This window comes from Dryobates pubescens, chromosome 2 (assembly GCF_014839835.1).
Source record: "Dryobates pubescens isolate bDryPub1 chromosome 2, bDryPub1.pri, whole genome shotgun sequence".
NCBI classification, from domain to species: Eukaryota; Metazoa; Chordata; class Aves; order Piciformes; family Picidae; genus Dryobates; species Dryobates pubescens.
Window position 1 is genome coordinate 53,650,860 of NC_071613.1, and position 16,898 is coordinate 53,667,757.

The window sequence follows — 16,898 nt, forward strand, 5'->3', positions numbered from 1 at the left end:
TAAACTTCTTCCACTGCACAGAGAAAAATATGCTACAGTCCACTACTTGGCATAAGCTCTCTCAGGGAGGTTCAGGTGCCATCCATCTCAAAAGGGAAGTGATGCCTATGAGAGAATACCATCAAATGGAGCAGCCTCAGCTCCCTCCCCTCCCCATACATACACACACACTGTTCAGGTTTAGGTGAGCCATTTTCTTCTCTACAGAAATACACTCTCCTGTCCAGACACCACTTCAAGTGTTTTATACAAAACCCATGTTAATGTTTAATTCATATTTAATATTGAACATGTGTTGGGGGCCCTAGAGCTGGACACGTGAGAAACATGGACTTGCCAGAGCAGGCCACAAAGATGATCAAGGGGCTGGAGCACCTCTCCTGTGAAGCCAGGCTGAAGGAAATGGGGCTGTTGAGCCTGGAGAAGGCTCCAAGGAGACTTTAGAGCTGCATTTCAGTATCTGAAGGGGACCTACAGGAAGACTCAGGAAGGACTGGTTAGAAGGGTCTGTGGTGTTAGGATGAGGGGCAATGGATTGAAACTGGAGCAGGGGAGATTTAGGTTGAACATCAGGAGGAAGTTCTTTGCAATGAGAACGGTGAAACACTGCAACATGTTGCCCAGGGATGTGGCTGAGACCCCATCCCTGGAGACATTCAAGATCAGACTTGATGTGGCCCTGGGCAGCCTGATCTAGTTGGAGGTGTCCCTGCTGACTGCAGGGAGATTGGACAAGATGACCTTTGAGGCTCCTTTCCAACCCAATGCAATCTGCGAGTATTATAACGGTAGCACCAAATGACAGTACACAAGACCAAAAATAAAATCACAAATTACTAGATGACAGAATGTCTGGCTCTTACTTTTCTATGCAGAAACTATTTTTCTACCTCAACAATAAAATAAGAAGTGTCATGGTAAAAGTCAGGTCAAAGCAAGGTAAAGCTCCCTGGTTAAAAATGAAGATGAAGCCAGCACTCAAACATTTAGTACCTCCACGTATTTCCCATTTAACTCATCCTGGCATATTGCTGAAATTCATTATTTTTCTCACTTATATCCAAAATAAGTTTGAGTCCAAAATGTTGTAGATTATAGTAGTGAGAAAAACACCTAACAAGAAGGGTGGTCAAAGATCAAGCCAGTTGCTGAGCACGTATTTAGATTTCGTGTAGAAAAGGCATTTTCACTTTGTTAGGCTGCCCCTAACTGCTCTGAAGTCAAACAGTCAATTGACCTGTGTATTGCCAATGAAACCCCAAATCCTCTCAAATCTGCTTTTCTAACTTAGAGCAAATATTTATGAACACATTTTCTACCAAATGCTGAATCATGGGGAAAATGCTCAAGCAACTCACTGCTAGTTTGCAGACAATTTTATTTCAGCTGATTGAATAAATCCCTTTTTCTTGGCTTTTTTTCTCTGGTTTGGGGTGGTTGTTGTTGGGTTGGGTTGGTGGGGTTTTTTTTGGCAGAACTGTAGCAGAATATTTATTTAAAACAACTTTTCAGAGCTGCTGCAGTATAGAGGAAAAACATAAATTTAAGTATTTTCAGACCGGTTTGGGGCTTGGGTTTTTGGTTTTGTTTTTGAAGCCTTGAACAGAAAATGGAATGGGAAAAATGAAGTTCATTTCTTGTAAGTGCAAAGATAGTCCCTTGTAGCCAAGCTGTAGCCTCAACAATTCAACTTTGAGCTATCCAAGAGAAATTAAATTTAGAAGTCAAGTTTTTCCCATTTATAAGAAGTCTCTTCTACTGTTCAACCTAAATTACCACTTTTCCTTCTTTTTTTTTATTCTTCATTGGACTATGCAAAAAAAAATCATCCCCTTGTATTAGATCCAAAATCATTTTCACAGAAGTCAGTGAAAAAAAAACCCAACAAACCCATAAATCCCTCATTATTCCTATTGTTCTATACTACAGTAATACCCAGGCTCCAGTGCTGATTGACAAATACAGAGGGAAACACTGTCCAGAAGAGGCACATAAAATGAGTTAGGCAGTCCTGAATTCAAAGGGATCAGAGGATAATTCTTAACATGGAGACTGCCTAATGCTTATAAAGCCCTGGAATGGGTTGGCCAGGGGGGTGGTTGAGGCCCCATCCCTGGAGGTGTTTAAGCCCAGGCTGGATGAGGCTCTGGCCAGCCTGATCTAGTGTGGGGTATCCCTGCCCATGGCAGGGGGGTTGGAACTAGATGATCCTTGTGGTCCCTTCCAACCCTGACTGATTCTATGATACTAAGTCAACACATCTGGTTCCTCCTTTCGCTCAGGTTCCTCAAAATGATGTTGTTCCTATTTCTTCTTGAGATCCTCAAGCACTCCAAACACACAGAGACAGATGTTAGTGCAAAGATACTCCTTTCCTCACTAAGGTGTAGTGAATTTATTTACTGTGGCATAAGCCACACTTCAGACCATTATCTTTAACTGGAAAATGCTAAATCATGTTAAAGCTCCTGTTCAATTAAATACATACATACATACATACATACATAAATCCCCTTTCTGGCTGTATTCAGTGAAAGAATGTTAGTCCTTCTATGTACAAGTCTAGAAATATTTATCTGTAAAGGAAAATGTGGGGGGAAATAAACCCCAACCCCAACACAACCCAATTCTCATACTTCCAATTTTTCCTGTTTCTCTTAGTTGCAACCCACGTGCTTCTGGTTTTGTGGAATCAATTCAGAGCCTGAAACCTCTGAAGAGAGGAGTTAAAGAAGTTCAGTTCTCTACCAGAATGCATTTGTTGGAGTGGAAAGCTAACAAATGCTAACAATTTTGGCAACACTTCTGCATTTCTGAATCATTAGGTAGTCGAACTATTTTCTGATTTTGTTTGCCTGATGTTGGATTAGAATAATCCATAGAAATCTGTGGCTTCCCTTCACTAGGAATACTGTGTGCATTGCTGGTTAGCTGATGGCAAAAGGTTGCATAAAAAAGGAGAGAAAAAAAAAAAGGGGGGGTGGAAAGAAAAAAAAAAGGAAGGTTCAGATATAAATAACAAAGAATCCTTGCGTGTACAGCAGAGGATTAGAATTGTTGACTCAAGAGAGGAGGAAGAAAGAATAGAGTCAAAGTAAACAACATCACGGCGAGGCCGAGGAGGCACCCTTTGCTGAACACAAGGATGGGGTGCTGGGCTTAATGAAAACTTAAACCATCTAGGACTTGGGCAAAAAGAGTTGTTTATGCCATGGGAATGGCAGGATTCTCCCGTGATTTCCTCCAATGTGCAGCTCTCAGCCACCAGACAGAACTGAAATACGGCAAAGAAGAAAAAGCTGAACTCGGGTCGTGTATTTAGTTGCCTAGAGACTTAACTCCTGGAAACCTAAACATCTAGGCCAAAGTCCTCTGAGATATTTAAGCACTTCTTTTCTACTGATTGCAGTTATCATTTGGAAACAGTGGGGTTTGGTGTCCAAATATGCCTGATGATCCAGACTGTAACAGCTCTAAGCTCTTTCAGGTCTAGGAAGCCACAGTGGCAGTATTAGGAGATGATTCCCATGCCTGATGGTAGTTGGATGCCTAATTGCCTTTTTCAGATCATCCCGAGACTCTCTTCTATGTAAAGCCCGTGATGAAGCAGCACTTTCTAATTGACACTATGAAAAACTAAGCTGTGGGGCTTCACACTTGTGTCATTGGTAAGGCTACCAGGGTTTTTTTTCCATAGTCACCACCTCCCCTTCCCATCCCATCTGTTTCCAGATCTCCTCCTGTTTGCCACGGCCAACACTTCATATACAGCCACGCAACCCCTGTTCCCCAAATGCCTCCCAGTTTTTGTTATAGCCCTGACTACTTCCACACACACCAACCCCAGCCTTCAACTCTTCTTCAACAGACTGGAGTACTGTGCCCTCTCTGGCTCCAGAAGGACAGGGACTTGCTGGAGAGGGTACAGCAAAGGGCTACAAAGGTGCTGAGGGCACTGGAACATCTCTGTGACAAGGAAGGGCTGAGAGAATTGAGGCTTTTTAGTCTGGAAAAGAGAAGACTGAGGGAGGATCTCATCAATGCTGACCAGTATTTACAGAGTTGGTGTCAGGAGGATGGGACCAGTTTGTTTTCAGCAGTGCCCAGTGACAGGACAATGAGTACCAGGCACAAACCTGAACAGAAGTAGTTCAATCTAAACATGAGAAGGAACTTATTTAGGGGTGACAGAGCCCTGGAGCAGGCTGCCTACAGAGGTGGTGGAGTCTTCATCTCTGGAAACATTCAAAACCCACCTGGACATGTTCCCGTGTGAACCTGCCTTGGCAGGGCAGCTCGACTCAATAATCCCCAGAGGTCCCAACCCCTTCCACTCTGTGAGTCTGTAAAACCCTCCCTTGGCCTCCATCCCCTTCTCTTCCCACTGCTATTCACACCCCCCTACTCCTGACCACCAACCCCTCTCCCCAAAGCCGGCTGCTTCCTAACGTCTCACTACTGGCTTCCTTCCTACTCCCACACCACAAGGCTTTCAGTTACAATCCTCCTTTCTCTTACAGAGCGAAAAACACCACCTCCCCTTAAAAATAAGTGCATCTAACGTTGAATACCACAGTGAATAGCAAGAAGACTTATCCACAGGCAGCACCTTGCAGCCTCAGGGAACCTGCCTCTCCGGTGAGGCAGGCTTCACCATGCTTTGTTTGCACAAAAATAGAAGTATTTCTGCCTAGTGGTGCATCCTCTGAAGTTCCACTTTTATTTGTGGCATTCCAAACCCACTGCACTACTGACATGCAGAAAAACACTTCCAAGCCCACCAGCAAATAGTCCTCCTTTGACCAGCTAACAGTTACTAAGTTCCTGGGTATTTCTATTAGGGTAAAATGAAGTGAGCAAAGGAAAAGTAAACAACAGGAGAGACTACGCAAATTGAGGACAGAGCAATTAGGGATTACAGTGGGCAGGATTAAGGCAGAGATTAAAAAGAAGTACTAATTATTTGCAATTCTTTGATAAACACACAGATTCATAGAACCAAATCCTAAAGTATCACCTGTTTGTGGAGACCTCTAGTGCAGACACTGACCAGGTTCTTTCAGAACCTACCTTAGGACATTAAACAGAATCATTAAGGTTGGAAAAGACCTTTAAGATCCTTGAGTCCATCCATAACCCAACCAGCATGAGCCCTAAACTATATCCTGAAGCACCACATCCACATCATTCTTGAACACCTCCAGGGATGGTGACTCCACTACCTCCCTGGGCAGTCTATTCCAATGCCTGACCAACTCTTGCAGCAAAGAAATTGCTTCTAAGATCCAAACTAAATCTCCCCTGGCACAGTTTCAGGCCATTTCCTCTCATTCTGTCACCTGACACTAGGGAGAGGAGGCCAACCCCCACCTGGGTCCAAACTCCTTTCAGGGAATTGTAGAGAGCAGTAAGGTCTGTCCACAGCCTCCTCTTCTCCACTCTAAAGAACCTCAGCTCCCTCAGCCTCTCTCAGTACACCATGCTCTCCAAACCCCTTTCCAGTCTCACTACCCTTCTCTGGACACCCTCCAGGACCTCAATGTCTTATACTGTGCTACCCAGAACTGAACACAGAAGTCCCTAGATGAAGAATTAGAATTGAACTAGAAGTCTCTACAAAGAGCTCTCTTTTAAGACAATAAAAACAGGAGATGCTTTAAGATATCTTCAAAGTTCACCAATTGCTAGCAGTGACTAAAGTTACATTCACCACCATTTGAATGAACATTTTCATCTATTACATATTAATCTGGACTAATATCTGCCAAAACAAACCAAAAAGAATTTAATTTCTCCTTTAACAGAGGCTCAGAAACATTCTAGATTTAGATACTATAAATAAACCCCAGTGCATTACAATTATTTGCAATAATTGGCCAAAAAGCTGAAGATTAACCCTTTGCAAACCGTTTTCCTAGCTGCAATAATGTTAGGGTTAGATACTCCAGAAGTTCCAGGTTGATTAACCTCAAAAACAAAATCCCCACCCAAAACTGAATAAGGTTGAGCTGGTTTTTATTCAGTATTTGGAAAGTTGATGAAATCCTTTCAAATAAAAGAAAAAAAGAAATGATAAACAGGTCTTACAAAGTTTATACATTCATTCTCTGAGAGAACAACACTTAGTGCTCTGAGAGTTATTAAAAGAAAAAACCCCTGTAGATCCTACACACAGGAGTATCTTTACTTGCATGGAGTATTTATAAGTTCCTTTCACACACACACAGAGAATAGTTCAAAATTATTATCTTTTAACTTGCTGTTTATGTTTTAGGTCCAGGGATATGCTCATTATGTTCTACCTCACCATGTGCCTGCAGATTCTTCACAGAACTCTTACCCCAGGTAAGAGGGAAACAGATCCTGGCCTGGACCAGATATAGTGTGGCCAGCAGGAACAGGGAAGCGATTTTCCCCCTGTACTCAGCACTGGTGAGGCCACACCTTGAGTCCTGTGCTCAGTTTTGGGCTCCTCACTCCAAGAAGGACATTGAGGGGCTGGAGCATGTCCAGAGAAGGGCAACAAAGCTAGTGAAGGGTCTCAAAAACAGGTCTGGTGAGGAGCAGCTGAGGGAACTAAGGCTGTTCAGTCTGGAGTAAATGAGGCTGAAAGGATGGCTTTTGGCTCTCTACAACTCCCTTAAAGGAGGCCAGAGTGAGGTGGGGGTCACTCTATTCTTCCTAGTAACAAGTGATAGGACAGGAGGAAATGGCCTCAAGTTTCACCAGTGGAGGTTCAGGTTGGCTATCTGAAGAAAATTCTTCACTGCAAGGGTTTTCAAAGACTGGAGCAGGCTCTCCAGTTGAATCCACATCCCCGGAGGCATTTAAAAGACAGAGAGAGGCGGTGCTTAGGGACGCGGTTTAGCACCAGACCGGACAGATAGAGAACAGCTGGACTTCACGGATCCTACAGATCTTTTGCAGCCAAACTGATTCTATGACTGTGAAGCTTTTAAGAAAAGGATCACGAGGAAAATAGCAGCAAAAGCCACAAGCAGAAGAAAGTTGAACATGCAAAGTAATCCACCAGGAATCCACACACCAGCTGGTTAAGAAGCTGCCCGACCAGCAGCTTTTGCCGTCTTTACACGGTTAGAACTGCTCCCTCCCCAAGACCTTTGTGAAGTTAGAGCTCATGAAAAATTCAGCTTTAGGGCTTGATCCAGCACCCAAGGAAGTTAATAAATATTTTAGCACTGACATCAGTGAAAACAGAGTAGACCCTTTATTTGTTTCCTTAGTGTAAAGATTTCATATATAGATTTTTAATAACAAAATATCAAGAGGACGCAGATTTTATTGGCAGGTCAAGCCATTGTAACACTGCTGTGAAAGGTGATTTTAATAGCCCAAATTTCATGCCTAAGACATTCATCAAAGAAAAACAACTTGGCCAAAGTGTGAAACAAAAGCTACAACAAAGATGTTCCAAGAGCATCCTTCTGTATTTAAGTGAGAGAGCTTTTTACCTCAGAATCAACCCAAATGGAACCAGCAGCTGAAGTTCAGGAGCCTGACTGCACTTGTAGAAGTTTTAACTGGTGCTCTGGGTTACAAATTGGCTGATGGCTGGGCACAAAGAGTGGTGCTGAGCAGAGTTAAATCCAGTTGGTGACTGGTCACAAGTGGTGCTCCCCAGGGCTCGGTGCTGGGACCAGTTCTCTTTAATATCTTTATAGATGATCTGGATGAGGGGACTCAGGACAGCCCCAGTACATTTTCAGGTGACACCAAGGTGGGCAGAAATGCTAATCTGCTGGATGTTAGGAAGGTTCTACAAAGGGACCTAGACATGCTGGATCAGTGGGCTGAGGCCAATTGTATGAGGTTCCGCAAGGCCAAGTGCTGGGTCCTGCACTTGAGTCACAACAACCCCACTCCAGGCTTCTTCCCTGGAAGGGTTCTCAAGCACACTGTTACCAGGCTCCCCAGGGAGATGGCTGAATCCCTATCCACAGAGATGTTTGGAAAAGGCAAAGATGTGCTGCTGAGGGACACAGCCTTGGTAGAGTTAGAGAATGGTTGGACTCAATGATCTTAAAGGCCTCGTCCAGTGAGAACAGTTGTGTGAACTTTCAGAAGAAACAGCCCCAGCAGGGCAGCCAGCTCTGCAACTTTATAGCTGGAGAGGAGTGCACAGATGGACAAGTCATTTTTAGACATGAATCACGCTGCAAATGATTTTACTAATTTTAAACCAGAGGTGAGCAACCAATAGCCTACAGGCCAGATATGGTTTGCTGCTGGAGTTCAGATGGCCCACAGACACATGGGTGCTTTATTACTTAATAACACCAAGGCAGACTTCAAGGGAAACCACTCTCCAACAGTTCACTTTATTTTCAACTACATAATCCATAAACCCAAACAGCAGCTGAAGTTTAAAGTATTAAATGAGATCTTTGTTATTGGCTCACTTTTCTTTTTTTTTTTTTGGTTTAAACACAGAAATTCCTGAGTTATTGTCCACTAAATATAGCACATTCTTGCTACCCTGAGAAAAAAGGGACTTAATAGCCCTCAACATTTCAGTTAGCTCAGTAGAGAAAAGCTGGTGGCTCTTGCAGCTTGGACAACAAGTAGAAGAATTTTGGTACCTGCTGCAATAGAGAGGAGCACACTCTACAACCTTCCCTAGGGGGACAGGCTGAGAGAGCTGGGGCTGCTCAGCCCAGAGAAGGGAAGGCTTTGAGGAGACCTTAGAGCAGTCATCCAATACCTGAAGGGTACAAGAAAGGAGTGGAGGGATATTTTACAAGGGCTTGTAGTGACTGGATGAGGGGCAACAGATTGAAGCTGGAAGAGAGCAGACTTAGACTGGAGATTAGGAAGACATTCTTTCCAGTGAGGGTGGCGAGACACTGGAACAGGTTGCCCAGGGAAGGTTGTGGATGTCCCCTTCCCGGAGGCGTTCAAGGTCAGGTTGGATGAGGCCTTGAGCAACCTGGGCTAGTGGAAGGTGTCCCTGCTCATGGCAGGGGGGTTGGAACGAAATGATCTTCAAGGTCCCATTCAACCCAAACCAGTCTCTTGAGTCTCTGAAGCCTTGTTTAGGACAGAACTTCCACAGAACTCAGTGAATGTTTTGCTTCTGAAACACAGTCCCAAATATAGACTTCTGTCTTTCATAGACAGCTTCTTTCGCTTCTCAAAGTGTACACAGGATTCTAAATATGAAAAGAACAAGTGAATTTATTGAGATGGAGAAAAATCACAGGCTACCACTCTACTTTCATCCCTTCTGCAATTATTTGCAGCTGCCATGAACATATTGATATTCAGTAAAGCGAAGGCTGAAGCTTTAATTGAAGTTTGAGTGCTATAAACAGTGAGCTGCCTGGCTCTGGCCCGCGCTCTAATACCATCAGCAGAACAGCGATGGGAAGCATAAACAAACCTTTTAACCAGATTACAGCTTCTCAAACGGCCAAGAATCCCTTCGGCAAGAACTCCTGTGCGACAGAATGCTAAAGGAGGGAAAAGAGCTTGAAAAAGCCTAACCTTTCCTAAGCTAGTCTGAATGGGAGTCATCTGAGGAAAACACCTCACTTCTCAAAGGGGGCCATCCTCGAGAAACACGGTCTGATCCTTCAAGGAAACAGACAAAGCCAGAAAACTTGAACACAAACGCTTGCAAGACAGAATGTGTTCCAAGGGCTTCTTCTCTTAAGACTTCAAAAGGCATCAAGAAAAGTTCCTGAACTTTGAAACATCTGCAGATCTTACAAGATATTTTGCATTTCCAGCAGCCCTGCTCAAGAGCAACACAACAAAACCACACTGCATCACCAGCTTGTACCAAACTCATCCTCCTCAGAAACGTGCTTCAGGCAAGCCTCTTCCCCACAAAGATTAGGAAGAGGCTGTGTACTCTCCCTTCTACCCCCAAGCCCCCAAAAGACAAAAGGAAGTTCTGTTCTACAGGAAATCAGTGTGCTCCAGATCTCTGACTACTTTGTTTCTTTAATCAGTGATGTAATTTGTCCACTTTTGCAGTGTTTTCTTACAAAAATAGCAGAGACTAAAAATTTCTTCCTGTCATTTGGGGGTTGGATGAGAGGACCCAGTTAAAACCTTTGTGCTTGCCTTCTACAAACACATAAACCAAGTACAATTTACCTCCTTAGGACAACAGCTTGCTTATACATATATATAAAAAATTAAATGGATACATAAATCTTTATTACATCAGCCTTAAAAGTAAGAAATGAAATAAACTTAAAATAGATATAATTTAAGAGTAGATTAGTTGCAAGCACAAGCAAAATATAAAGCCAGCTGGCTGGTATTGTCAACGTTACAGCTTGATTCCTACTACAGCACATGAAATCTGTGCTCATTCTAGAGGGGCTCATCATATGTGTGCACATGGACATGTGCAAGGATGTGTGCATAGAGGTAAAAATATAGAGGGAAAAGCTTAAAGGATCAACTATCTATATAAAAATATACATGAGGTACACAGGTGAAAGCTTAAAGGGTTGAAGGCAACCCCAAGTGTTTGACACATTTTTATGAAGACTTGAGTTTGTCACAACAGATAATCCTAAATAAGGTGTTGGCAATGATCTAGCAGGGTTTAAAAAGCAAGCCTAAAATTGGCAAACTGAAATTTAATTTACACGTTTCTGAAGCATTAGGCAGCAGGAATGGAAAAATCAGGCTATCTATAGTGATGATATGTCAGCCTACCTTCTCTTTGGCCAACTTGTTCCCTCCTAACTTAGGCTGCATTTGTTTCCTTTGGCAGCAGGGTAGAAGCCAACATTATTGCAAGCCTCTCGTTATCTAAATGTTGAGAATATCACCACTTGATCCAACAGGATCTGCTGGGCAAACAATTGACAACTGTTCTGCTTCCCTCACTTGGGAACTTGTCTCAGCCAGGCCACGCTACTGATGCTGCAAACCAAGGGCCCTAATCTTTAAGATGCTGTTTACATTTTAGATTACTCCCCCTTCAGTAAGGCACCAAAAAATTGTGGATTTAACCTCCCTGAAAACAGAGGCTAATCTCAAATTATGAGACTAGATTTAGGGGGGTTTAATCTTGGGCTATACCTTCACCACATATAGGATTAATGTAATTAATTTTTCTCTAAGTCTTAGTTACCAGATATTGGGATAATGACTTTATTTGTTTTTTTTTTTAATACTATTTGCCTGCTTTATTTGAAAATATATTCTGTGGAAGACTTCAAAATGAAACCAGCACATGGAAGGATTTGATGAGAATAAGTGAAATCCTTTATTCTCTTCAAGAAAGTTATTAGAACCCTCAAAAGGAATTTCCAGAAATTTTACTGTTTCATTTTTAAAGTAAATTTAAAGCTCCAGAAACAGGATTTCTGGGAAGAAACACTCTAAAGAGATAAATGTCTTGGACATCACCAGCTCTCCATGCCTCCCTCTACAAGGTTCCTCAGCTCCAACTCAACAAATCCACGCTCAAAGCCACTCTCCACAGTTTGTTCCGTGGTCATTCCCAAGGGAAGGACAGGAGATTTTTGTGATGGGAGCACCTGTCAAGATGCAGTTAAACTTGGATGATCAACTCATTGCACAAAGGGCTATGAATAGCCACCTCACAGTAATGACTGACTCCTGCTGCTGGGCACCAGATCCAGACAGCAACTTGAGAGATAAAAGGTTCCAAATACAGATCTTTGGAGCCACACACACACTTCAATTTTAACTTTTCAGTAATAAAAGTATCCATTTTTCATATTTCTTTTATATCCTTGTTTCCAGAGAAGGGTAACATAGCTGGTGAAAGGTCTAGAGAATGGTTCTGGTGAGGAACGGCTGAGGGAACTGGGATTGTTCAGCCTGGAGAAAAGGAGGCTGAAGGGAGACCTTCTGTCTCTCGACAACTCCCTGAAAGGAGGGTGGAGACAGGTGGGGGTCAGCCTCTTCCTTTCCAACAAATAAGCTGTAAGACGAGAGGAAATGACCTCAAGTTGCACCAGCAGAGGTTTAGATTGGACATTAGAAGAAACTTCGTCACTGACAGGGTTCTCAAACACTGAAAAAGGCTCCCCCATGGAGGTGGGGATTCCTAGGAGGTGGTTGAGTCACAGGATCAGAGGATGTTAGGGGTTGAAAAAGACCTCTGGAGATCTTCAAGTCCAACCCCGCTGCCAGAGCAGGACCACAGAATCTAGCACAGGTTGCACAGGAACACATGCAGGCCCCATCCCTGGAGGCATTTCAGTGAGGCAGAGATGTGGTGCTGAGGGACATGGGCTAGCCCCAGACTTGGTAGAGTTAGAGAACGGTTGGACTTGATGATCTTAAAGGTCTTTTCGAACCAGAACTGTTCTGATTCTACACACATACACTGTGTATGCAGCAAAACATACATTCATACCTACTCACACACTTCAGAACCTTGCAGTCTAACTGATTCTGACAAATTTACCTCAGTTTAAAAATAGAGCAAAGTCTGAACTCCTTTTTAGAGGCTCCATCAGGAAAAAAAGAAAAGAAAAAGGTATTGCTCTAATAAAGAACTTGGAATTTAAAGAGAGGAAAGGAGTCAGCACTTCTTAATTTCTTAACTGCTGCTTTTTATTAGCATCCCACTTGCTTTAGCTCAAGTTCCATAGCTTTCAGGATGCTTTTACTTTTATCTGCCTTCAATGCTCTTCCAAAATTTTATTCCTCATACAAGGCTTTGGTTCCTGTACAGGCCTATTTGAAACTGACTGAGCAGTATTATTCCACCTAATAGCTCCAAAAATAATGACAAAGAAAAGCCAACGAAAGCCCTGTGGTTTCAAACATTAAAATCACTCTTAAAAAGAATAAGCAGGTCCTTAATGACATAAGAGCATTAAGAACGTGTCCTGCATCTTTTTCTTGGTAAAAAAATCAATGCCAACTTCCTACTTCCACTGGCACAAACCAGAAACTAACACGGGGTCCTTAAAAATCACCTGACCAAGCAACACCAAGCCCCTAAACATTTGAACAACCCCAGCAGAAGCAACCAAAGTCCCCATTTCTGAAAGGTTTTGGGAAAGGCAGCTCAACCCCTTTCAAATTTCATGTCCTGGGCCATTTATAGAGGAGATTCTTCTCCTGCAAGCTGCTTTGTGCATGTGGTCTCTTAAGCCCAGACACGCTGACATTAGTGGGGCTCCAGATGGGCACAAGGGGCCACCCACCTGGTCAACTACTTGCCAGAAGGAACATCCACAATAAGCACTCACTGCTGATTCAGAAACTAATTTTCTAGTCATGGATTATATTCAAGTTACTGATCTTCCAGACAGAAAGAACTGCCATGAGTAACAGTAGGGAAAGAAAAAAAAAGTAAGAAGAGGGGAAAAAAAAGACTCCACCGACAAATGGAATGAAATAATCCAGCCGAAACCCCAAGCATTCCATTTTTGAGTGGACTGTTATTTATGCCAAGATCTGCAGTGCCTTTTTAACAAGGAGAAAGACTGATGTCTCCACAGCCAAAGAAGAATGAAAGGACTGCAAGCAAAGTTAAATCATTGGAAGTATTGCATCATAAAGATTCTCCTCAAACATCGGCCCGCCTCAACTAACCAGGAACTCACACGGTCGCCTACAAAGGAAGGTAAGGCAGGCAACGCCAAGGAAAGGCTCTGCTAAATCCAAGACAGCATCTTTATGTCTAGCACAGCCTACATTTTGTCATGCTGGGCTCCTTGCTAATCCAAAACAATCTCTCTGACCTGGAGCCTGGGAAGCCACTAACTGGGAATACATGCAAATAATCATGGAACAGTTTGGGTTGGAAGGAACCTTATGGATAGCCTAATTCCAACACCCCACACTGCCCCCCACACACACCATGGGCAGGGACACCTTGCACTAAACTGGACTGCTCAAGGCCCTGTCCAACCTGGCCTTGAACACCTCCAGGGAGGGGGCATCCACAACTGCTCTAGGCAACCCGTTCCAGTGTCTCACCACCCTCACTGGAAAGAATTTCTTCCCAATATCCAGTCTGGATCTACCCTCTTTCAGTTTAATTAACATTATTTTTGGCTCCAAACCCCAAATGAAACTGCACTGCCCTTCAGTTACAGCTCCTGAAACGCCCTCACACAGGTTGAGTCAATTCTTTCTGTTCTTAGAAGGCTGTTGTGACAGCAGCCAGAAGCCCCAGATCAGCCCCTTTGTGCTTCAGGAATCTCCTGACACAACTCAGAATCCCAGCCCCACCAGTGGCTCCTTAGGAGGGACGTTCCCTACCCAATTCCCCCAAATCAAGAGTTGTCTTTGCAGCACAGACTTGGCTGCAGGAGCTGGAGGCCTAAGGAAATGAAGGTTTTATTGGCAATTTTATCTTTAGGGATTTAGAGTAAGAGAAGACCCTGAATTATCCTGCCCACCTTAAGAATTCTGTTAGGGTATTTTACAGAGCAATCACATTAAGCCTAATCATAGCTATTTTTAACACTAACCCACAACGAAATTAAAGTGTTAAACCCCCATAATGGAGAAAACATCTCATCAGCTGTAGGCCATCGAAGTTGCAGGCAGATCTGCAGCTCCACACACACAGGGAGAGCAATCCTGAAGCTGCCCTAGGTTTCCATGTACAAATAAAAGTAGATCAATGATGTCTCAGGTTGAGAAAAAGAAGAGAAAAACGTGCCCTTTACTCCTGGGCAGGCTTTTGCTGTCCAGTTCCTGCCTGGAGTGAACCAACTAATATGTGGAGCCACATATTTAACGATTCTGATGTGTGTCTACCCATTTTGATGATGATTACTGCGTGCTTCTCACATGTTTAAAAACAAAGTAATCTTGTTTGAACAAGCCACCAGAAAACTAACTGCAAACTAGCAGAAAGAGCCTACAGTTATGGCCTCTACCTTCAACGAGTCTTCACAACGCTGTTAACTACCAGCCCAACTCCAGTTTTCTTCTTTCCACCCCATCAAATGATGACTTTCTCAAACTCTTTCCAGTTTGATCACAAAACTGCTGCTTGGCACAGGACACGTGTGTACAGATCAGAGAGGGGAGACAGCAAAGTGCTTCAAGAGAGCTCTTGCTGGTGGGTACCCTTCCAGCACAACACACACACTCTCTGCCCACCACCAGTTAACCCTGATGCCCCCACTGGAGGAGACTCCATGGTGCAGCATGCCCCACAGTACTTAATAAACTCAGCACTCAAACCATCGTTTCAAAATTATGGAGGACATCATCAAGCTCCAGAAATCAGCAAGACAACAGCAATTTTAACACCCTACTTAGGCAGGGGACTCTCAATTCAACGTGGCACTAACGCCCAAACTCTTGCTTCTGGATTCTCACAAGTCTCTAAAAGGCTTCTTCCAGCATTTCTTTTGAGTTAGGCATTGAGTTTGCTTCCTTATATTTCAACCCGGTTCAGACATTTTGACACGTAACTTTCCTTTTGAACCAGCAGAAGAAAAATGGTCAGAGCAAGCCTACCAGCGGTACCTGACCTCACAAACCAGCAACACCATCAGCGTGGATGGAGACATTTGGCCTTCCCAGCTGAAGGCCGCGCAAAACCAGCTCACGACAGATATATTTAAGCAAACCCTTGCCCAAATATAGGCACCAACGATAACCAGCGTCCCGCTATCAAACGCACACCACCGATTCCCACCTCGCAAACACTGACGTTCCTCAGGAGTCCAGTTCTTGGACTACCGCTGGAAGTTAAGCTCGCCAGCGGCTCTTTGTACCACCGGGGCCTTAACAACCGCAGGGCTTTAATAAACTCCAACAACGGCCTGAAACCACCGCAGAGAGCCCGACCTAGGGAGCGAATCCCAAGGGCTCCCCAGCACCCTGCCGTTATTCCGGCCACTCAATTCCCTGCCGCGGCCAAGAAAACAACAGTTTTGGGACGAACCGGGGCTTAGCACCCACCGCAGCCGCCCCGAACTTTCCTCGCAACACCGCGCCTTCAGCAGAGGGCCCGCCGACATCACCCCCAAAATCCCAGAGGAGGGGTAGAGGGAAGAGGGCCACAAGAAGCAGTCCCCGGGGGCGACGGGGAGAGGAGCGCGGTCAGGGCCGGAGCATCCCCCCTCGCCCCGGCGACAACAAAGCTCCGGCAGGACTGTGCCGGGGGAAAGGGGGGAAAGGGAGCCCCCAGTGCTTGGGGGGAGGGGGGAAGAGGGGGGGCAGAAAGTGACAGGCGGGCACCCGGCGCCCCCTCCCCGCCGCCCGCGGCCCAGCGCGGCCGAGCGCCGGCCCCCCCGCGCCCGCTCCCTCCCTGAGGTAAACAAGCAGGCGGCCCCGCCGCTACCGCCACCGCCGCTCCCCTCGCCCCCCCCCACCCCCGGCCCCGCCGCCGCCCCGCACTCACCTCAACGGCCCCCCGGCGCCCGGCCGGCCCCGGAGCGGCGCAGGCGGAGACGCACACAAAGGGTAATAAAGGGGGAGGAGGGGAGCGCGGGGGGTGGGGGCTGCCCAACTGCCTGCCGCTCCCCCGCCGAGGTGCCTCCCGCCGGGGCCGCCTCTCGCCTTCGCTCTCCTTCCACCGACGGCTGCGGAGCGGGGGGGGGTGGGGAAGAAACTCCCCGGGTTGCTCCGGCAGGAGCTGGGGGGGTGGGGGGGGTAGGGGAGAAACTCGGGGCGCCTGGCACCGGCCCCCCGCCCCCGCGCCGATGCCGAGCGGAATTAGCGGCCTGTCCCTTTAACGGTATAAATAACGGGCCCCCCCGCCCCCCCCCGCGCTCCTCATCATCAGCTGCTGCTGCTGCTCCGGCTGCTGGGGCTCCGGCGCTGCCGGGGAGGAAGAGGGGAGGCAGCCACTGCGCATGCGCCCCGGGGGAGCTCGGGAGGCCGCGGGGGGGGAGAAGGAGAGGGAGGGACGTGACTTCCCATAGGGCCCTGCGCGTACCCGGAAGCAGATCCGGCTGCGG

The 16,898-nt window shown here is 45.6% G+C and overlaps 1 protein-coding gene across 9 annotated transcripts in view; it reads right to left on the reverse strand.

Moving 5' to 3' along the window:
• The window catches only part of MBD5 (methyl-CpG binding domain protein 5), a 197,930-nt gene extending 181,188 nt beyond the window's left edge, over positions 1-16,742 (reverse strand). For 6 of the 9 annotated variants that reach the window (XM_054177693.1, XM_054177701.1, XM_054177723.1 and 3 more), the window contains exon 1: positions 16,340-16,741. The gene's annotated coding sequence lies outside the window, so the exon portion shown is untranslated. Of the gene's footprint in view, positions 1-16,339 lie in introns of all 9 variants that reach the window. The other 3 variants (XR_008463062.1, XM_054177727.1, XM_054177715.1) reach the window with 1 other exon arrangement.
• Positions 16,743-16,898: the final 156 nt, after the last annotated feature.